This window comes from Protopterus annectens, chromosome 17.part0, assembly GCF_019279795.1.
Source record: "Protopterus annectens isolate FY-2018-M chromosome 17.part0, PAN1.0, whole genome shotgun sequence".
Taxonomy (NCBI): domain Eukaryota; kingdom Metazoa; phylum Chordata; order Ceratodontiformes; family Protopteridae; genus Protopterus; species Protopterus annectens.
Window position 1 is genome coordinate 644,673,996 of NC_056751.1, and position 24,268 is coordinate 644,698,263.

Here is a 24,268-nt window from a genome sequence, read left to right on the forward strand (position 1 = left end):
TGCCACAAGAGTATACACCACAAACCTTCCTAATGTAAAATAACTAGTTTGGAGCTCAAGTGCTTAAACAAGAATAAAGACCCTTAGAATGACTAGCAAAATAAGCATTTACCAGCAATTCTCAGCTCAGAAGGGTTGAGGCTACCCTCTCCTCCCACAGGAGTGCAGATCACAAGCCTTCTTAATGTAAAATAACTAGTTTGGAGCCAGGTGCTTAAATCAGAACTAAGAGGCTTAGAAGAACAGCTGTAACATAATCAGGCTACTAACAGGCAGTAATAAATGCAGCAGATAAATGCAATTGAACTTAAAAAAAACTAAATAAAGTAGGAATAAGCACAAATACAGTAAAAGCAGCTGAATAAAGCAGATTTTGTTTAGTAAGTGGGAAGGTAAGAAACAGAATATAATTAATGCTTAAGTGACTGAGGGGGGTCTTCCTATTTGATCTCTCAGTGCTCAGTAGAATGAGCTGATGAGGTGTATTAACCCCAGAAGTTAAAAGAATGTGAGATTGAGGTTATACTGAAATATTATTAAATTAGGAACTAGATATACTATAGCACAGAAATGACTATTATACAATGACCCCCCCATTAATATTCCAAAACATGCACACTGATTGGTCAGCGTGCACATTGTAAATCAGAGTTATACTAATGGAAAAAGGTCAGGTCGCCCAGACTTTTTACATTAGTATAAGTCTTTTTTTACAGCAACGGAAAACGCAAGATCTCTGTTGCTTTTTACACACTATCTCACTATGTTAAACGAGTTTAACATAGCGAGACAGCTTTAAAAAAGTAACGGAGATCTTCCTATCTCCATTGCTTTTTTTAAAGGTGTATCGCTATGTTAAATGGGTTTAACATAGTGAGACAGCTTTAAAAAAAGCAACAGAGATTCTCTGTTGCTTTTTTTAAAGCTGTCCCGCTAAGTTAAACTCCTTTAACATAGCGAGACACTTTGTAAAAAGCAACGGAGATCTTGCTTTCTCCATTGCATTTTTTTAAAGCTGTCTTGCTATGTTAAATGGGTTTAACATGAAGAGACAGCTTTAAAAAAAGCAGCAGAGATTCTCCGTTGCTTTTTTTAAAGCTGTCTCGCTATGTTAAACTACTTTAACATAGCGAGACAGTTTGTAAAAAACAATGGAGATCTTGCTTTCTCCATTACTTCCACCCACAGCTCTGATGTACTGCGTAAGCATAAGCATGCGCAGTACATCAGAACTGCCGCAGAATACCAGACAGCTGCGGAAGGGCAGCAAGGAGGCATTATACAATGCCATTATTTAAGAAAAGTAATTATTTTTTTTCTTAAATAAAGTCATTGTATAGTAGCAATAACCCACTTCTTGGTGTGGGTAATGCTGGATTTACCCACGGTTGTCTTTGTTTGGCCACTCGGGCTTCACCCTTGTGACCAAACCACACCAACCGTGGGTAAATCCAGCATTACCCACACCCAGGCATGGGTTATTGCTATAGTAATTCATGTCAGTAGTTGCTAGGAAACAAGGAAGCTAGTGTCCTTAGACTAGAAAACACAACTCTGACCTGCAATGTATTTTGCATTACATTGTACTTACTAAAACAAGTTGAGCTAATTATTGTATGGATTGGAATATTCTGAATTTCAGCTAGACAATAAGAGTGAGTATTACTGAATATTCATATTTTACTTATAAATGTTTGAAAAATGTAAAGGAATTATTGGTTTATTTGTTGACACACTAGGTAGATTTGCTTATAAACACAACAATGTCTGTGCTTACATTTATGAGTCTAAACATTCATAACAAACCTTGATCATTGGAATATAAATTGTAAATTCACCCATGGTCTGTCCCCATGTCTCTGATGGACAGAGGTTGACAGTAAGTAAATTAATCCCCAGCTGACATAATCCTCAGCTACCTCTTTACTAACATAACCCACCATATAAGCATTCAAACTGTGCCATAATTGACTGGGAGCCATAACTGACTCTCCGGCTGACACGGACATCCTCCAAAAGGGCCTTACTGATATGGACACCTGGTGTCAAAGTCATGGTCTCAAACTAAATGCCAAACAATGCATAGTCATCCCGTTTGGGAAAAACAAAACACCCGTGAATTACCACACAGGTAGCAGCCCCCCTAATACAGAAGAGGTAATAAGAGATCTGGGGACCCAGGTAGATAGTAATCTCTCCTTTGACAATCATATTGCCAAAGTAGTTAGGAAATCCTTCTATTGTAGCCCATCTAATTACTAAAGCATTCACATCTAGAAATAAAGAGGTTATAGTGCCCTTCTACTCATGACTCATCAGACCCATCATAGAGTACAATGCCCCGTTTGGGACGTACCTCACAAGACACTTCCAACAGCTGGAAAGAACACAAAAGTACTCATCAAGAGGATTACTGGCCTCAAACATATGTCCTATGCAGCCCAACTGGAAAAACCCCAGCTGTACTCAGTGGCATATCATTTACTCAGAGGTGATCTCTGCCTGACTTACAAAGCCATGTCCAACTCAGAATTGATGGACATGCTCCACCTAAAGAAATCCAAGTCATTGCGAGTCACTCGATCTAGTGAGCTAAACCTCACCACAACAATAAATAGAACATGCTGGAGGGATAGATTCCTGTCACAGAGACTCCCATTGCTTTGGAACAAAATTCCTAACTACATTAGGCAGAGCCCCTCACTAACACTCTTCAGGAGAAACCTTGACGAGTGGATGGGTAACAGAAAATAACACCCCTGGGATCACTTCATTGGCTCTTCTTGACAGAGGCTCAGTTAATTAATTAATGGGGCAGTGAAAGCTGACACACTCTGGCTAGGCTTATACATGCCCTCGGGCAGATAGCCTAGTACCTACCTATGAACCTATGAACCAAAGAACTTGAGGACAAAACTGGGTTGGGTTGCACTGTTAGGCTTGAAAAGATCCTGGTGATCATTAGCTTAGTAAAAACAGAACCTATGAACCTATGAACCAGACAGTATACATTAGCGGTGTGAATTCAACTGTGGCAATTGTTATATAAAAAAAAAATCATTCTAAACATTCTATTATACAACAACCCCCCCCCCCATTAATATTCCAAAACGTGCACGCTGATTGGTCAGCATGCACGTTGTAAATCGAAGACTTATACTAATGGAAAAAGGCCCGGTCACCCGGACTTTTTCCATTAGTATAAGTCTTTTTTTTTTTTTTGGACAGCAATGGAGAATGGAAGAGCTCCGTTGCTGTTATCTCGCTATGTTAAATGAGTTTAACATAGCGAGATATCTTAAAAAAAAGCAACAGAGATTTTCCTTTCTCTGCTGCTTTTTTTAAAGCTGTCTCACTATGTTAAACTCATTTAACATAGCAAAACAGCTTTAAAAAAAGCAACGGAGAAAGGAAAATCTCTGTTGCTTTTTTTAAAGCTATCTCGCTATGTTAAACTCTTTTAACATAGCGAGACAAGTTTTTAAAAGCAACGAAGATCTTCCTTTCTCCGTTACTTCCACATACAGTTCTGATGTACTGCGTAACCATCCGCATGCGCAGTATATCAGAACTGCCACAGAATACTGGACAGCTGCAGAAGGGCAGCAAGGAGGCATTATACAATGCCATTATTTAAGAAAAGTAAGTTTTTTTTTTCTTAAATAATGTCATTGTATAATAGCAATAACCCACTTCTGGGTGTGGGTAATGTTGGATTTACCCACGGTTGTCTTTGTTTGGCCACTCGGGCTTCACCCTCATGACCAAAACACACCAACTGTGGGTAAATCCAGCATTACCCACACCCAGGCGTGGGTTGTTGCTTAAATAATTAATAGTGACAGAACACAATAACTTTGGTTAGCTCTTGTAGGAAGAAAATTCCAAAGCATTATTTTGAACATTTATATATGACACTACAGTCTAGCAATTGAAATTGTTATTACATTCCATATAGTAGGCATTTGCCTCTATGTACATTTCTTCAGAGTATAAAAGGAAAAAGTAGTGATGAGAATTTTGATGGCTGAGCTGAGAAGAACTGAAGAATGTAAACCTACAGCGGAGTTGTAGTCATGGTCAGAGATATAAAAAGAATTGGACAGTATTTTGTGATGAATGACATTCCATCAAAGAAGGATACATTTTACAACCAGTGTGTTGATGTGTTAAAACAGAATGGAAGCTGTAAGGTTAAATTACTAGTAATCTCTGAAGCATTTAATCTTAATTATTTCAAACAGAAGCTTAATGAGATAATTTAGCTGAATGGAAACAATATGTTATAAACTTTACTTTTAGTTTGAGATTGGATGGAACACAGTGAGACAGATTCACATTTGGCATTCAGAGTGAAGCTCATCAAAAAAGTTATTTTATGAATCTAATTTAATGTTTCCAAGGCATTTGGGATTACTTTAATCATGGAAGCCTCAAAGATAAGTAATAATTGAAGACGCACAATGCATAGATTAGAAATGTACACAAAATCAAAGTGCAGACAGACAGTGAGGAAGGTAAAACAGGCTAGTATAATGGTAATAATTACATGTTCACAAGTCTGTAATTGTAAAGAGGCTAAATTCCACAGTTATGTAAAAATCAAGCATATGATATGAGCATGTTGCAGTATTGAGACAGATACAATGTTCATGGCAAAAATAATTAGTATAGTTTGCAAGAGAGTCAGACAAGTCTGTAAATTCATTCTCATCTGTCAGTGTTTTCAATATATTGTTAGAAAAAAGAAGAATATTTTGTGTTTACATTTATTATTATTATTGATAAAAGTGTTGATATGGAAGTACAAGTGCTTAAGTGCTTAAAGACCACCACTGAGACACTTAAAACGCATTCAGGTCAAAGCAGTATTAGATAAATAATGCAATCAGTTTTCTAAAAAAAAAAAATGCAGAACGTGTATTGACTTTACTTGTGGTAAAAGATGAAGAACAAACCTTGTGCAAGGGGAACCTTTTTAAAAATAATGTTAAACTGAAAGCAATGAGCCACAGCATGTTGTATAAGTTTAAGTCCATACATTGCTGTAAATTAGCGCAAAAGGAAACTGCTCACATACCTAACTTTAAGCTTAATTCATTCACATCTACCAGTGCTCCCCAAAGCAGAAAGAAATTGAACTCTCATTTCAGCACCTCCATACATTGTAAATGAGTGCAACAAGAAAACCACTCACATATCGAACTTTAAACTCTATGTACTGTCCTCTATCCAGCTAAACTGTAATAGTGGCGAACGGTCTCTTATTATGATATAGTCAGCACAATATTTAGTGGCAAGCACACCCCACCAGGTCACGTATTGTTTAACCCTCTCACCTCCCCTGATGAAATATTTAGCAACCAGGTTTAATTAACCCTGTCCCTTACTGTAGGTACCTTTTAGCTTGCAAAGATAAATCTCTCTGTTGTTTTTACCTTATGGTAGCAAATATAAAAAGACGACAGTACCATCTTAGGAGAACCCAGCTGAGTGCTGTTAGTCTATTTTTGAGATTGCATAAATTCTCTACAGATAGTTTTTATTTTTGCCTTATTTATTTGACTTACCTCTCTCAGCTCAGCTGTGGCCCTACCCCCTAATAGGACTCCTCCCAAAAACATTATCTATTCTAGGTGGCGTTCAATGCCATTTTTAAAAGTTTACTTCAGTCTTAGGGTAGCTAGAAACTTTGGTGCCTGGAAACCCATGTGCTTTCCATGTAAATCTCTTTTTCTTACTAAGTGTCATTTTTTTCCCTTGATGTATGATGCAATGTGTTGTGATATAGACTGCTAATTGTTAATACTTAGCTGTTCCTCTGATCTGGATGTTATACCCCATTGCAATAGCACTATTTGTCTAACTTTGAAAGTACTATCATTTAGTGAGCAGGATAATGATAAGTGATCTCCTGTCCATATATGACTATCTTCCTAAAGTAATGGCTGCGTTTCAAAAATCCATCATAAACCATAACTGTCATAGTGAGTGCCTAGTTTAACTGCTTGCTGGCTCTATAGATAAATGGACACTATTTTTATCTCTTTAGTGCAGTTTAACACTGAATTTAATTTTGCTCATTAAAATTACTTATTTTGAAGTGTTTGCACATAGACACTGTGGTGTCTGTACTCTGATAAGCTTGAACGTACTTTGCTTACATATGTTGACTTACCTGCTTGACTGTTCTGAGAGATGAAATTTTGTTTTAGTTACTATACTCCTATTTGCTTTTGACTTACTGTACCTATATTTTCCCTTGCTACACTGCTCCCTCAATACAGCCTTCTTTCTCTTTTTTTTACAGTAATTCATTCACATCTACCAGTATTCCCCAAAGCAGAAGGAAACTGAACTCCCATTTAAGCGCCTCCATACATTACTGTAAACAAGTGCAACAAGGAAACCCCTCACATATCCAACTTTAAACTGTATGTACTCTCCTCTATCCAGCTAAACTGTAATAGTGGAGAACACTCTTTTCTTATGATATAGTCAGTACAATATTTAGTGGCAAGCACAACCTACTGGGTCACATCTTGTTTAACCCTCCCATCTTCCCCACGAAAATATTTATCAACCAGGTTTAATTAACCCTGTTCCTTACTGTAGGTAGCTTTTAGCTTGCAAAGATAAACCTCTCTGTTCTTTTTACCTTATGGTAGTAAATATAAAAAGACAACAGTAGCAACTTAGGAGAACCTAGATGAGAGCTTTTAGTCTAGGTTTGAGCTTACATAAATTCTCTACAGATACTTTTTATTTTTTACCTTATTTCTTTGACTTACCTTTCCTGGCTCAATCCACTCCATTCACCCTCACTTTGCTTGGGTCACTCTGCTCACCTACCCCACCCCCATTCTCACCCACCCCAGAACACATTACCTTTTTAGCTAACCATCCCTTTCCCCTCCCCTTTGAGCACCTCCTATTCCTCCCAATCTCTACCAATTGCAACCTCCTCTGCCCTTCCTACTAAATCCCTCCCATTCCTCGTTCACCTCCTGCACTACATTCATACCATCTACTAAATCCATTATTACTTTCCCATACATATTCCTTTTATACACAATCATCTCACTCCCCTTACAATGTTACTATCTTTCTTGTTTACTTTCTTTCTCATTCCCCTCTCCTACCTTTCCTCATATCATATACAAATTAATCCACTTCATCTCCCTTCAGCATATACACATTATACCCTACATGCTGAAACAAAATAGTTTCACACATATCCTCTACATTCTTTCTTACTGCTAACTGTATGTTTCCCAAGATCAAAATCCCCCCACATATCTTTATACCCTAAAACTAAGCTTAAACATCCCTTCTTAAACCTCTTCAAAACAATCCTACTCTTCCCTTGCAAATCATTACATATTTCTGGTGATATTCATCCAAATCCTGGACCTCACTGCAATCCACCTTTAACCTTTGTACTGTCACAATCAGTATCCCAGTGCTCTAACTCTACCACATAGAATTTATCTTTATTGTCCATTAATATCCAAAGTATTATCAATAAAGTTAGTGAATTTCATATTTGGGTAGCCCAGTATTTTCTCAATATAATAGTTATACCAGACACTTGGCTTAAACCACACATCTCAGATAATGAATTCCTCCCACAGGTTACTACATCCTACATATTTACAGAATAGCCAAAAAAGATGGAGGCATCACCATGTTATACTCCAGCAATCTTACCCTATCCCTCTTACCTAACCCTAATCCTTCATTTCACCCTGCTGAACTCTTAACTGTCATTTGTAAACTCAGTAACAATAAAACTTTAATTATTGTTGCAATATATATACCACCAGGTGATAATATACCTATACTAGAACAAATCTTCTCCTGGTTTAATAATAATATATACAATTATACAATGACCCCCCCATTAATATTCAAAAACGTGCACACTGATTGGTCAGCGTGCACATTGTAAATCAGAGTTATAGTAATGGAAAAAGGTCTGGTCACCCGGACTTTTTCAATTACTATAACTCTTTTTTTACAGCAATGGAGAACGCAAGATCTCCGTTGCTTCACACTGTCTTGCTATGTTAAACTCATTTAACATAGCGAGACAGTTTGTAAAAAGCAACAGAGATTCTCCTTTGCTTTTTTTAAAGCTGTCTCGCTATGTTAAATGAGTTTAACATAGCGAGATAGTTTGTAAAAAGCAACAGAGATCTGGCTTTCTTCGTTGCTTTTGCCCACAGCTCTGATGTACTGCGTAGGCATACGCATGCACAGTACATCAGAATTGCCGCAGAATACCAGACAGCTGCGGAAGGGCAGTAAGGAGGCATTATACAATGCCATTATTTAAAAAAAGTAGTTATTTTTTTTCTTAAATAATGTCATTGTATAATAGCAATAACCCACTTCTGGGTGTGGGTAATGCTAGATTTACCCACGGTTGGCTTTGCTTGGCCACTCGGGCTTCGCCCTCATGACCAAACCACACCAGCTGTGGGTAAATCCAGCATTACCCACACCCAGGCATGGGTTATTGCTATATTAAACCATCCTGCTAGGAGATGTAAACATTAACTGGGTATCCCTAATTTCAACCTGTCCAAGCTCCAGCATAAACTTATATGACTTTATTCAACTTATCTCTCACAGACTATTATAACCCAACTAACTCTACATCTATCATTGACTGTATTCTTGTCTCTAATCCTAACATCTATCACCACCTACAGTCTCTATCTGATGCTATTAGTGACCACTCTCTTATCTGTATACAAGATTCTCTCCCCATCTTCCTAGGCCATATAAACTTATAGAGTGTCAAAGACTATCCAATTTCAATCCAGATTCATTTAATAATAGTCGTTCATCTATTAACTGGTCCTTCCTTTCTAAACTACCTCTTGTTGAAGCTGTTCAACAGTTTAATGCCATATTTCTAAATATGTTTAACTCCCCTTAAGACAAAAAGAGTCAAAGTTCTCCCTGGCTTACCCAGCCTACACACTCCCATAATACAAAAAGGAGATAATGCCTGGAAGCTCTGGACTAAGACCAAACTGCCCAGTCACTACCAAACTTACAAGGAACTATGTAACCTCATGAAAAAACAAGTCAACATAGACAAAAACACTTTTATTATAAACACCAAACTACACACAATAGCAATCCTAAAAAAAATTGGAATACTATCAATCACATCTTATAGCCAGGAAACCCCTTTACTTCTGACTCCACTGAACCCTCCAATCCTACCATCCCTTCTAAACTCAGTAACCCTTCACACTAAAATCAATTCCTCTAGGTTCATAGGTTCATAGGTAGGTACTAGGCTATCGGTCCAAGGGCTTAAGTAAGCCTAGCCAACAAGGTTCCCTTGCTTACGCCATCCAAGAAAGTTACTTTCCTGGGCCAATGTCAAGCAGAGACACAGAAGTGATCCCTGGGGTGTATTTCCTATTTCCCATCCACTCATCAAGATTCTTCTTGAAGAGTGCTAATGAAGAACTTTGCTTGACATAGATGGGAAGCCATAAACTGCATCAAAAATCTTCTCCTCAAACTAAAACCCTACTTCACTTCAGCAGACAACCTACCCTCACTCTTCCTTAAGGCTGCTGCTAACTCTATAGCTTATCCCATTTTCATCCTCATAAACAATTTATTTAGTGAACCTACTGTTCCTTCGCTGTGGAAAAAATTCTACACAATATCCCTGCACAAAGGTGGAAACTTTACTGAACTTGCTAATGTCTCCTCTCTCAAAAATCCTTGAAAAACATGGGTTCATAAACAAATCTTAGACTATCTCATCCACGAGAACCTTCTCTCAACTACACAACATGGCTTCCAGCCACACCACAGTACCTCCACAGCCCTCATCTCCTGTACACACTATCGCCCTGTCCAGAGACAATAACAAGTTGGCCTCTTGTCTCTTTCTAGATCTCTCCAAAGCTTTTCACACTGTCTCTCACTCTATTCTCCTTTCCAAACTCTCAACCTCAGTCTTTCAGCTACTACTATTTCCTGGTTTCAAAGCTACTTATCCAACAGACAACAAGCTGTTAAATGGCTCTCCTCTTTATCTCCATTTCTCCCTAGTAAGATGGGAGGCCCTCAAGGATCAGTACTTGGTCTCCTACTTTTCAACATTTTTATAAATCACCTTTATACCTCCTGTCCACATTCACCCCTTATACAGTACACGGATGACTCCACAGTCATCACCACTTCAGATACCCTCTCTGACCTACATACCCTTACACAGAAATCATTCAAACTTATAGAAAAATGGCTGTCTAATAACCAACTCATACTCAACCCCAAAAAGACTAAACTTCTACTTTTCCTCCCCAAATCACTGTCCTACCACAAATCCACATTCACCATTACATCCCTTAATAATACAATCATTAAAGTTGAAACCCATACTAAGCGTCTTGGTGCCATTATAGATGATCAACTTAAATTTGACCTTCATGTGTTCCACTGTATCAAGAAAACCAATCAAAAACTGGGCTTACTATATAGAAATAAAAAGTTCCTAGCCAATGAGTCAAGACTGGCACTCACCCATGCCTACCTCCTGCCTAATCTCTTCTATAGTTCACAAATCTTAACAAACTTACAATCTAATCTCCTCACTAAACATGCAAACACCTATAATAAAATAGCTAGATTTCCTTCAAACCAGACATCTAAATCTCATCACTGTCTTGCTCTCAAGACAGTAAACTGGTTAGAATTCCCTCACCATCTTCTAGTTTCTCAACTTACCATCATCAACTCTATCCTGTGCAAACCCTCCTCCTGCTCTGACATCTCCTCTTTACTCTCCCAGTACCCCCCCCCCCCAGAACTCTTAGGAGCTCTGATCAATATCACCTAGAAATTCATAAACCTGAAAGATCTTCGGGACAAAAACTTTATAGCTACTTACCAGCCCTCTCTTGGAATAAGCTTCCCATGTCCCTAAGAAAAATAAACCAGACTCATGAATTCAAGAAAACTCTAAAAGATTACCTAAACAGTACCTGGACATGTCATTGTAAATATCCTCCCTGAACTCTGTACCCTCTACCCTACCCTTCTCTCCTTCTCCTCCTACCTTACCAGCTCTCATTTAGTTTATCTCATTCCTTATTCTGCTCCTCTAGTCCCTTCACCTAACTTCCCTTGTCACATAACCTTCCCTTGCCATCCTGACCACTTACTAATTACATAATCCTTTTCTGATCCTATTTCCATACTTTAGTTCCATATAGAACATATTCATGTCTCAGTTAATCTCCAACACTAACAGAAGTTTTCCTTCTTTTTCTAACTCCCTTGTTACTTACAGGATTTTTACCTTGTACTCTATTGTAATTGTGTTGCTTACATTAAATATACTTGTCTTAATTTAAATAATATGACATGACTGTATTTGCCTCATTCTTTGTACATCTGCTTAGATGACAATTATCTGTATAACTGACAAGTGTCACAATGTTTTACTTCTGAAATATTTGTTTATAGTACTATTCTATTGACTAACTTGTATATTATTGTGGAGCTTTTTGTCCTGGTCCTCCACTGAAAAAGGGCTTTAGCTCATTTGGATTATCCCGGTCAACAAATGTCAAATAAATAAATAAAATGTCAATGAAATAAGTGCTTTGAGTGCATTATAAGTATTTTATGAAGAGCAGGGAGCATTGCTTGTTGTTAAAGCTGCCATTTTTTAGCGAGATAGGATGACAAACCAGATTTGCAAAAGTAGACCATAACCATATGCTATGAAACAAAGTGTGGATAAAGAGTTTGAAATGGTTGAGACAGAAGATGCTGTTAGACTACTGAAACAAAGTGAATGGGGCACTCCAGCCTTTCCTGCTATAGCAAATAATAATGTGATACATGTTTGTGGTGATTACAACATCACTGCTAATCAGGCTTCAAGTGCTAAAACATATAAAGACGGTCAAGTAGAAAACAAGTGATAGTGAGTAGTGGAAGCATGATTCCTAGGACAGACTTATGACAGGCGTATAAAAATATATATTGTATGATGAGGAGTTTAAAATGTATGCAATGATAGAAAACAGATTACCATTTGTTACAAGCTCAATTCAGTCACTTTTTCAAAGAATAATAGAAAACACATTTATGGATTTGAACGTAGTTGGATATTTGGATGATTTGCTGATTAACAGAAAAGTGAAAGTGAAAATATTAATTGCTTACTTACAGTATTGCAGCAATTCCAGTACTATAGACCATGGGTTAACAAGATACATTCTTAACTTGATAAACACTTCCACAGGAAAAAGTTAAATCCATCCATAAATCCCTTCTCCATAACTATGAAAGCAGAGCCATAGGAAGGGTGGATCAGTGGTGGGCACCTGTCCCAGTCACCAACTTGTAGGGGGTGCTTAAAATTGACAGTTTACATGATGTCAAGTTGTTCTTTTTTTTTAAAGGTAGCAATGACCTATTAAGTCGCAGCATAATAACTTGTTGCTGCCATTCAAAAATATAGTACTATCACTCAGAGACTGCAATTAAACAGTGATAAGGGACGATCACAGGGGTGTGTTGTTCAGGATGCCAGACTCTGTAACTAGAACTCTTTGCAAAAAGCATTTTTGTCTTAATTACTTACTATAGGAGTTTCAGGTTTAACCAAAGTGCAGTGTTAGCACTGCTGGTCATGCTGTTGTAAGGTAGTTATGTCAGAACAATGGAAAAATACCTTCAGAAACTTCAAAGTGTGATAAGGGGAAAACAGATTATGATTAAGACTTAACAGCTTTACTTATTGTGTTACCTTAGATTATCGGATGGGGCAGTCATGGCCTGCCTTACTCAGAGGCAAAACTAGGAGGCCACCTATGTTACCATTCATTTGGGTATCTTTCCACCTTTTATGAATTAATTATCAATTCATTATTTAGTGTATTAATTCATTTATTTAAATAAGGAAATATGGCCACTGCCACTTTTTATTTAAAAAAGCAACTAAGATAAACAAACTCTCTGCAGTGTCCCTAGTGAAAGCAGTGGCACCCTATAGGGGTGTTGTCATGCGCATGACCAGTCTGTGGAGCTTTCTACTCCTTGCCTGGAATAGGTTCATAGGTTCATACTAGGCTATCTGCCCTAGGGCATTTAGAAGCCTAGCCAGAGTGTGTTTGGCTTTCGCAACCCATTTTAAATGAATTTTGCTATGCCCTTTTTCGAGGTTAGTATACTGTGCCTCTGTCTAACAGTAACACAGAAGTGATACCCGGGGTAAACCTATGATCTCCCATCCACTCATCAAGATTCCTCTTGAAGAGAGTCAATGAGGGACTCTGCCTAACCTGGACTGGGATTTTATTCCAGAGTGAAGGGAGCCTCTGGGTTATGAATCTGTCCCTCCAGCATATCCTATTTATTTCAGTGCTGAGGTTCAAGTCTCTCAAGCGCGTAGCTCGATGGGATTTGGATTTTCTGAGGTGCAGCATGTCCATTAATTCCGGGTTGGACATGGCTTTATACGTCAGGCACAGATCGCCTCTGAGCAGGCGGTATGCCACTGAGTAGAGCTGGAGTTTCTTTAACCGGGCAGCATATGGCATCTGTTTGAGCCCTTTGATCCTCTTGGTGAGGTACTTTTGGGGTCTTTCCAGTTGCTGCAGGCATCTGGTAAGGTACATCCCAAAAGGGGCATTGTACTCAATTATGGGCCTGATGAGGGATGAGTAAAGAGGCACAATGACCTCCCCTGATCTAGATGTGAATCCCTTCATGATTAGGTGGGCTATATAAAATGTTTTTCTAACCACTTTGGCCACGTGGTTTTCAAATGAGAGATTGCTATCAACTTGGGTACTCAGGTCCCTAATTACTTCTTCCGTACTTAATGGATTACCACCTATGTGGTAATTTGTGGGCACTTTGTTTTTGCCAAAGGGGATGACTATACACTTTTTGGCGTTTAGCTTGAGGCCATGGCTCTGGCACCAGTTGTCTGTTTCTATGAGGCCCTTTTGTAGGATGCTTGTGTCGGCTAGGGCAGAATGGCAAGAAATAGGAAGTTCACAAATATTCAAGTATAAAGGAGAAGCAGACAGTCATGGATGAGAGTAGCAGCAGCAGCCAGTGACATAATGAGCCATTGTTTAAAAGTTTTCATTTATTCATTTTATTTCCAGGCAGGCAACCAGATATAAGCAGTGGAGGAATGCATTTGCAGAGCAAATGGAATACCTATTAACTGTCTTACAACAAAAGGCACAGCTAAGGTACACATTGCTTTTCTAGGTTTCATTGACAGAACTGTTTCCTTATTGTTGTTTTGTAATGCTGACTAGTTTTGGAATGCTCCCTAGTTTATTTAAGTTGTTGTAAAAGTCTGCCTGGTGACACTACTTCATACAGACTTCTGTCAAATGTCTCTGTCAATGATTGTCATATTACATTTACTCATTCCTGTTTCCTTTCTCCTAAAGTGTTAGCACCACTTGAAGCAAAAGGTATGATGACTGTGTTCACACACTTTAGAGATAGTCTCTCCCACTGCCACTAGATTCTTGTTGCACTCCACTGCTGTGTTTGATGATTACTTTGACATGTGCTTGACTCAAGTCCTTAGACCTACCAAGCAACTAAAGACAAATGTCTCTTGATATATATACATGTCCTGCTAATTTTATTCAAATAAACCTCACATGCACTGATAGTTGCAGTTGCTGGAAACTAACAGTAAATACTGATCAGTCTCTTTTGCAGAGACAATCACTGTTTTTTTATTTTTATGTGTGTGTGTATATGCGTGCATGAGTGTGTGTGTGTGTATGTATGTGTGTGTGAACATTCAACATGGTTTATAATTTTTAGCAGCACCCTTACTTTCAAGTTTATAGTTTGTAGTAATTTTTGGTTTCTTGTATTTTACATAACTGGCTCTATGCTGTTTTCATACACTTATGCCATGTTTTGTATGCAGATTGAATCCTAAGACCAGTGGCGTAACTACATTAAAAGTGCCCTGAGGCAAACTTTTCCTAGGCGCCCCAACACCCCCCCCCCAGGAACCCAAGCCATCGAGATGACTAAACCAAATGGATGGAACAAAAACAATTTTCAACAGAGGCTACCACATACATACACATTATATATATATATATATATATATATATATATATATATATATATATATATATATATATATATAAATATATATTTTTTTTTTTTAGACAGTAAAATATCCCTGATGCAGCACCAATAACCTAGTACAAAATAACATCAGCTTTGTTGTTTAGTTGCAAAAGCAGTAGTGTAATGTGAAACATCACTGTAAAAGGGAATGCAAAAAAAAAAAAGAAGGTATTTCCTGATTTAGACCATAGGGAGCCAGAGTGCCATAATTAAAAATAAAAGTAATTTCTAACAATTCATTTTGCTGGCAAACGATGTCCCAGTACCACAAGAGCCAGTCGGCTGTCCCAACACACTAAAAAAATAAAGAATAACAGTTTACAAAATGGACCCTCATGAAATGTTCTGCCACTGAATTAAAGTTATTATTATTCATTCTAATGTTTCCCAGGTACTCAGAGATTCTTACCTTAACCTTTCTTTTGGTCTGCCCTATATACCATTTTACCTCATTGCATCCACATCCAAAAATGTATACAACACCACACGATTGACAATTAAATCTTTCTTGAGAAACAAATCTATGTCCATTAATTGTAGTGTTAGATAAATTTCTTATTCTACAACATACACTACATATGTCACATGAAAAAGATCCCATGGAACTATTGTGTGTATGATTCGTAATGGGATGATTCAACAATTCTTTTAAATTCAAAAAGTGACCTAAAGAAAAAGTAACATGTTGTAGAAATAAGGTGGCCAGTTTATCATCTGCTATTATCATTGGCTATAATCTTGAGACCACTTTTTGTGGCTTTCCCACTGTTATTAAGCTAGCGACTGCATTTCGCCTGTTTTACTGCTACTTTAAGTGATTTCTGCATTTTACACTGTTTATTGCACTTTAAGTTACTAATTGTTGCAAATTGTTTCTGTAGGCTACACACTAAAGTGCGCTAGCCGATTTACAGCATTAATAGCATTTACTGTCTGTTTTTTTCCTTATCTCTGTAATAAAACAAAAAAATCTCTTGTTTTCCCGCCTTACTGAACTAGAGTAGTCCAGTTTCAGAGTTGCTGATCCCTGGGCTTTGTTTTTAGTTCCTGTTACTGATCCATTGCCTTATTAGGAAGGAGGGAAGTTTCTTTGCTTACCAGTGGGAGTGGGAGGCACTGAGCGGCCTTTCTGTCCGATTTGGTGAAGTTTCAGCCAGAAACTAGTAGTCCATTGGTCGTTTTGGGCCAATTCCTAGCTCCCTTCAGCCCCCTGCTATAAAACACGCTAAACGCGCGTTAGCGCGGAGTTGCCACTGTTGCACACAAGAGCAGTGGCGGTTAAACAAGGTTAACTATTCGGGCCATCTAAATTCCACTCTTCAAATTTTCCCTTAGAACTACCTTCCTCGAGCTGTACTGCTGATCTAACCAGCATATCCTATAACTGAAAAGTTCATCTCTACTTGATTCCCAAGTAGACTATTCTCTATCTGTAAAGCCTAGCACTTACTCCTACAGTACTTGCACCTTGATAAAGCACTCTTATTATAGATAGTACCCCACCAGCCTAAAACCCACTTCCCGCGGAGTCCTTTGAAAGTCTCTTTATCTACTACTTCTAGTATGTCGAGGATCAGTTGCTAGTGTCCTCTCCAGCTCAACTGGTGAACCTGGGAATATTGAGGCAATGTTACAATTGCCTCATGTACACAGACAATCCTCTCCTCCTCCCACAAAACACAAATACATGCGAGAGATGCAACTATACGGCCAAACTGGAGGCTGAGCTCTCTCAACATAGGACTGGCAAGACCAGACAGGAGGAGAAGGTAACTACACACAATACATACCCAGTCACACATGGTACCATCACAACTTCAAATCATACACATACTCACACAAAGACATACTCGGAGGCTCTGATCAAAAATTTACCAAAACAGCAGAGGCCACCAAAGCAGACACCCAAACAACTACCACCTTACGACCCAACACATGCAACACATAGACCACACAGTCAGAGTGTCAAACAGTCACAGCCCTTAAGGCCAAACAAAATGCCAGACACACTTGTCATTGGTGATTCCATAGTCAGACACACTGACGTCCCGCTCACCAGACTGAGTAAGGAGAAGGTCACAGTAAGCTGCCTGTCGGGCGCTAGAATCCGCCACATAACGCAAGCACTCAGGTCTCTCAACAGCAGGTACAAGTACGACTCAGTCATTGTCCACACTGGTGTCAACGACCTGAGACGTACCTCCTTGGACTACATGAAAAGGGACATCGAGGAGCTCTCTGATTATGTAGCCCAGGCAGGTATGACCCTGACCTTGAGCAGTATCCTACCTTCACCTAGAATGATGCCACAATACAGTGATAAGATGATCAGCTTTAATAATTGGCTTAAATTCTGGTGTCATTCAAAGGGGATCCAATGTCTGTCTGCCTGGGATGACATGCTGGACAAGCCACGCTGCTTCACAAGGGACGGCTTGCACCTGTCACCCTGGGCTTCCGGATATTGGCAAAGGCTCTTGCCACCCCCATAGTGCCTTTTTTAGACAAGGCTCAAATTCTAAACCTACCACCCTAGTACACCAAAAAGGACAAACACTAAGGGTAATGCTGCTCAATGCCAGAAGTCTCACTCTCAAGATGCACTTTTCGAGGCCCTTCTCAATATGGAGAACATCGATGTCTGTGCTGTGACAGAAACCTGGTTCAAGGCTCCTGAGAGCACCCCAGCACTAACAGGTTTTACCTCATATCATGCGTTCCGGCCCCAAAATCCGGACAACACCAAGAAAGGAGGGGGGGGTGTCCATATTCATAAAGGACACCCACACCTCAAGGTTGGTGGCAACGCACGATGCATCGGAGACCATCCAGGTGCAATTAACCATAGGCAAGACTGCTCTGCAATTTGTAGCATGTTACAGGCCACCCTCTCAAACTCAGGAACCTCACATGGCCTTCCTGAAAACATTGGAGGGGATAAATATATCTCCAAACACCATCATACTAGGTGACTTCAACTACCCTAATATAGACTGGGAACACTACTCAAGCCCGAACACTCTAACCCAAAGATTCCTGGAGTTCATAAACTCAAATGCCATGGAACAACTAGTCACCATCCCCACAAGAGGAGAAAACATACTTGATCTCATCATCACGAACATGGCATCAAAATGTTCAACACCGAAGTATACCCCTCACTGGTGAGATCAGATCATAAACTAATCTCGCTGGAGGTCCTCATCCCGCCCCCACCTGAAACAGAGACCACAGTGAAAAACTTCTCAAAAGCCGATTTCACACTTCTAAAAACTAGTGTGGTCTCCTTTAAGGCCCCTGAGCCAGTGGTAAACATTACTCAAACCGCTGAATCACTTACAAATGCCTTCTACCAGCACCTACAGGACTGCATGGATCAGGCAATCCCAAACAATACTAAGACTCTCTGTACCAAAGGCAAGTGTCCAGTCTGGTGGACCCCAGCCATAAACAAGCTCTACAACAAAAGGAGGAAGCTACTACAAGATAGAGCAAAATCCTTGAAAGGTAAGACACCTTTGATCATTATAAGTAAAAAACTAAGAGCTCTCATAAAATCATCCAAGGCAAATTTTGAGAGAAAAATCGCCAAGGACTCTAAAGACAATCATAAGGCCTTCTTTAGCTATGTTAGAAACCTAGGAGGAAACTCCCAGATATGCTCAGAATTAGTTCAAAATGATGTGAAAATTACTGAACCTACACACATTGCTAACATACTGGCTGACAGGTTCAGTGCAAACTTCTCCTCCCTCCCCCAAAAGGAGAGATATCTATTCCAGAGGATTGTAGCCCCCAAACATCTCCAACGCCCAGGTGAGAACTGCCCTCACTAAGGCAAAAACACAGCATCCATGGGACCGGATGGTGTCCCCGGCTGTGTGCTTCATGAACTCAACGAGGAATTAAACCCACAGTTAGGACAGCTGTTTAATCTTAGCCTCACCTCAGGATACACCCAAGGAGTGGCGCCTGGCGACTGTGGTCCCACTTCATAAGGGCGGTGCCTCCACAGACCCTGGAAATTACCGCCCCATTAGCTTGACAAGCCTTATCTGCAAAGCCATGGAGAGGATCATAATGGAACTCATAAATAAAGACATAGGGAACTTGCAGACTTTGGATCCAACCCAGTTTGGCTTTGTCAAAGGCAGATCCTGCCTCTTAAACTTGGTTGACTTTTTCGAGACAGTCACCAAGGCCATTGATGAGGGAAAGGCAGTCCATACAGCCTACCTCGACCTGGCAAAGGCCTTCGACACAATACCCCACTCAGGTATCATCGAAAAACTCATCAGCTTGAATGTAAACCCATACATCACAAGATGGGTTGCAAACTGGCTAAGTGACAGAACCCACAGGGTCAGAGTTGCTGGAGCCATGTCAGACTCAAAGCATGTCACAAGTGGTGTCCCACAGGGCTCAGTCCTGGGTCCACTCTTGTTCGGCATCTACTTTTCTGAAGTACAAGCAAACACAGGAGGGTTATGGCTGACAAAGTTTGCAGATGACTGCAAACTGGGCGCCATAGTCGAAAACACATCTGACACAGATATCCTCCAGAAGGGCCTCACAGAAATGGATAACTGGTGCCAGAGCCATGGCCTGAAGTTAAACGCCAAAAATGCATAGTCATACCCTTCAGGAAAAACAAGGTTACCCCTAGCTACCATATAGGTGGCAATCCACTGAGCACAGAAAAAGTCATCAGGGATCTGGGGACCCAAGTTGACAGTAGCCTTTCGTTTGACACTCATGTTGCTAAAGTAGTTAGGAAAACCTTCTATATCGCCCACCTGATCATGAAGGGATTCACATCTAGATCAAGGGAGGTCATCGTTCCCCTGTACTCATCACTCATTAGACCTATGATTGAGTACAATGCCCGTTCGAATGTATCTGACCAGACACCTGCTGCAGCTTGAAAGGCCCCAAAAGTTCCTCACCAAAAGGATAAAGGGTCTCAAAAATATGTCTTATGCTGCCCGACTGAAAGAACTCCAGCTCTATTCAGTCTCATACCGCTTGCTCAGAGGTGACCTGTGCCTGACATATAAGGCCATGTCAAACCCAGATCTGATGAATATGCTTCATCTCAAAAAATCTAGATCCCTCAGAACCACAAGGGCGGGACACTTAAACCTTGACACGGTTATAAATAGAACGTGCTGGAGGGACAGATTCATCACCCAGAGACTCCCTATGCTGTGGAACAAAATCCCGGTACATGTGAGGCAGAGCACCTCGCTGGCCTTGTTCAAGAGGAATCTTGACCAATGGATGGGAGATCGCAGATATACCCCAGGGATTACTTCAGTGTCACTGCTTGACAGAGGCACAGAAAAATGATAGGCATAGTTTTTATTCAAACTAAAGGGGTGGCGAAAGCCACATAACTATGGGCTAGGCTTATAAATGCCTTTGGGCAGATAGCCTAGTATGAACCTATGAACCTATGAACTTGTTTTAGTGTCTGAAAAGGGACTAAATCTGGTAACATAAAACATTTTATTTCCTGTTCCCTCCACTCTAGATGTAAACTGATCCTTGTATTCAAAAGTCCTAACCTCACGTGCTTGTTCCCTATTTTAAGTTTCTCTCAAGAATTAGTTTTTTGCTTCATTGAAAACTGAACTGGAATAACCCTGGACCAATAATCTCTCAGGGTTACCACTTGTCCCACTTTGCAAGGGACAGTCCCTCTTTGGGCATTTGAAAAGGTGGCAACCCTATAATCTCTCTTCCACTTCAAAGATTTATCTTTGGAAGCCATTTCAGATGCATTCATCCATACTCTTCTAAATTCCCCATAAGGCAATTCCTTAATAAGATGTACAGGATACATGCTAAAATCATGCAAAAAATTAACTGCAGGTTTTTTTCTGAATGGAATAAATTGAATAGGACCCATTTCGCTAACAAAAAAAATGGACATCCAAAAAACATATGGCACTGGGATCTGTATGACAACAGAATTGCAAACCATGAGTGTTCATGTTCAAATCAGTCACACATTTCTCAAAATCAAATCGGGGACCCTTACATATGAAAAACAAATAGTCTATTTATCGCTTATACAACACAGCATGTTCCTTAAAAATAGCTATGGTTGTAAATGAAGCGTTTTTCAAATTCTTCTATTTACAAAATAGCATAGGGGGCAAAGGGAGCCCCCATGGCTGTGCCCCTTATCTGCAAGTAATATTCTTTGATGAAAGTAAAATAAGTGCGTGTTAGACAAAATTCCAGTAGTTCCAAAATATAAGAACTACGTGGCCCTTCACCCAATATAGTTGCCATTGCTTCAAGACCCTTGCCCAACGTGATATTAGTATATAAAGAAGAGATGTCCATTGTAGCCCAGAAATAATCTTTTCTCCAGATAATATTCTTCATCAAAACACAAAGCTCCTGTGTATTCTTTATGTGGGCTGGCATGGAACTCAAATGTTTCTTTGATAGAGAGTCCAATAATACCCCCACATTTTTAAAGTAAGAACTGATGCCAGAAAGAATCGGTCTGCCCAAAGATTTGCTGAGATGCTAATGAATCTTTGGTACACCATAAAAATATGAATCTCTAGCAATAGCAATATGTAACTTCTTAACAGACTGTGAGGAAAGAAAACCCAATCTTTCCCCTTTCTCCAGTGGTTCTAACTTACTTTTAAAACGCAAATGAGGATTGTAGGAAAGTTTTAAATAGTTTCTGTTGTCATTCAGAAGTTCAGATACCATATCCTGATATCTTGGGTCACCCAATTCCCACCCTTGTTCACTACCCTAAAAACATAGTCTCCCACACAACTACGAAGTTTAGAAGTTCAGATACCATATCCTGATATCTTGGGTCACCCAATTCCCACCCTTGTCCACTACCCTAAAAACATAGTCTCCCACACAACTACGAAGTTTAGAAAGTCCCTGCCATTCATCTTTACTCAAATTAAAATGTTTGCATTTAAACTTTCCAAATTATTTTTCAATATCATTCAATAATAGTTTTTCAAACAGGGAAATGACAGCAGATAACTTAGGAGGACAAAAAGAACTCTCAAAATGTGGTAGATTAGGAATTTTAAACTGGCCAAAATGCATTGGCACCATCTCACCTTTCCTCAATATTATTGTCATATACATCCATAATATCTTCGTATTCCTATACTGAAAGATCTAATAGAGTCCTCAGAACTACTGGATGTCAAAGAATCATTACTTTGCCTGACAAACAAAACTTCTCTCGAAAAAAATACTTTAAATGAAGTTTACGACAAAATTTACTGGCTTCTATGAGAACATTTCCAAGAGAAGGATACTTTGTGGGGACAAATTTAGCCCCTTTTAACAACACACCAATGGCTACATTAGAAAGTGGTAAATTTGCTAAATTAAAAATACCTTTATTAACATTTACTCCATGGTCAACAATTTGTGAAGATGCCTGTTCACTGTTCTCAGCAGGTAGTGTCTGCCTTTCCATTTCTGCTTGCTGCCTGTACTACCGTTGCTGTTCTGAAAACACTGGAAGCCCTGTGATAAACCCGATTGGTTCCCCTGGTCAACTGGTTCTTCATTAGGGAGCATCTCAAAAGAGACACTCTTTTTGGAAGATGTTTCCCCAGATGAATATGAAGAGTCCCGGGTTGATAAAAATCATTGCTCTTTCTAAATCGAGACCTCCCCTAGCACCGACTTTGATATACACATTACCGTTGGCAAAATCATTTACGTCCCTTTCAAGTTTCATCTTTCTCCTGCCAATGGTTTCTGCCTCGATCTTACTAAGTTTTTGTTTGATCTCATCAAATTTAGAATTAAAGGTAGGTTCAGACTCTGAAAGTGCCCCCTGCCGTTGGCGCGCTGAGGCAATTGCCTCACTTTGCCTCTCATAGTTACGCCACTGCCTGAGACTAATGCTTGCAAGTGAAAAAAAATAATATTTCTTACTTTTATGTTGAAAATCATATAATTAAGCATCAACCATTGCATTTTTATGCAATTTAGATTCATTATCTGGAAGTTATGTTTGGTTGGACAACTAAGTGTCTCCAAGTTATATTTTCAAGTAAAATCATGGTGAGAAAATGTCATTTTCTGTTATTGTATGTCATGACTGTAACTAAATTAACTTCTGAGTGAGACTTGCTATATCAGTGTTTGAACTTTATCTTATATCCATTATATTCAATGTAACTAGATGATGGATTTGAATCATTTTCTATGTGTTCTCCCTCAACATGCCCATATGCACACGCATGTGCACACACACACACACACACAAAGGAACACACACTCATGAGCAAGTGCAAAAAATGCTTTCATTTATATAGAAAAATCTAGGAAAATTATAAAGTTATTTTTATTTTTTTTGGTTTGCTTTATTTTGCTTTTGTTTATTGAGTTTGCCCAACAAGATTTAGGCAAAAAAAAAAAAACATTTCTGCTGAGGCCTGGGAAGAAAAGCTTAAAAATGCTGCAAAATGTTTCAGCAGATATTCAGTAATATACATGAACAAACAATAAGTAATATACATTAACAATTACACTTATGTTTGCTGATTAAATTACATTCACATGAAATAAAGAACTATTACAGTATAAATGCAACTTATGCATTAGTAGATGTTGAAGTCTTGAGCACTGGAAGAGGTGTATTAGTAGGTTTGTTAAATAATCAATATTGTGATTAGCACTTAGAAATGTAAAGAAATGGAGCCGAGGGAAGGAACTAGGTGGGGCAGAAAATGTTAATATTGTAGATAAAAGGTAAAGTATAAAGCAGGTTCATAGATAATTATTTGTAAGGCTATCCTATGGTTTATATTAGAAATATAGAGGTGGGGGATGACCTATGTCAAAAAACTATGTATATAGCTGGGAGATGCTAGTAAAACTATTCATGTACTGGTTAAAACTGGTTGTGGGGCATGGGATTCTGAGTGCAGAGAAATGGTTTGATGATATGGCAAGCTGAAGATAACAGCTGCATTTATCCTGACGATATACAGAAACAACTCCAGTGATCTGATAGGTGAAGTTTTGGTTGTGTTTTAAATAAGTCTGCATTCTGAATGAATTTCAAGGGTAGTAGGGT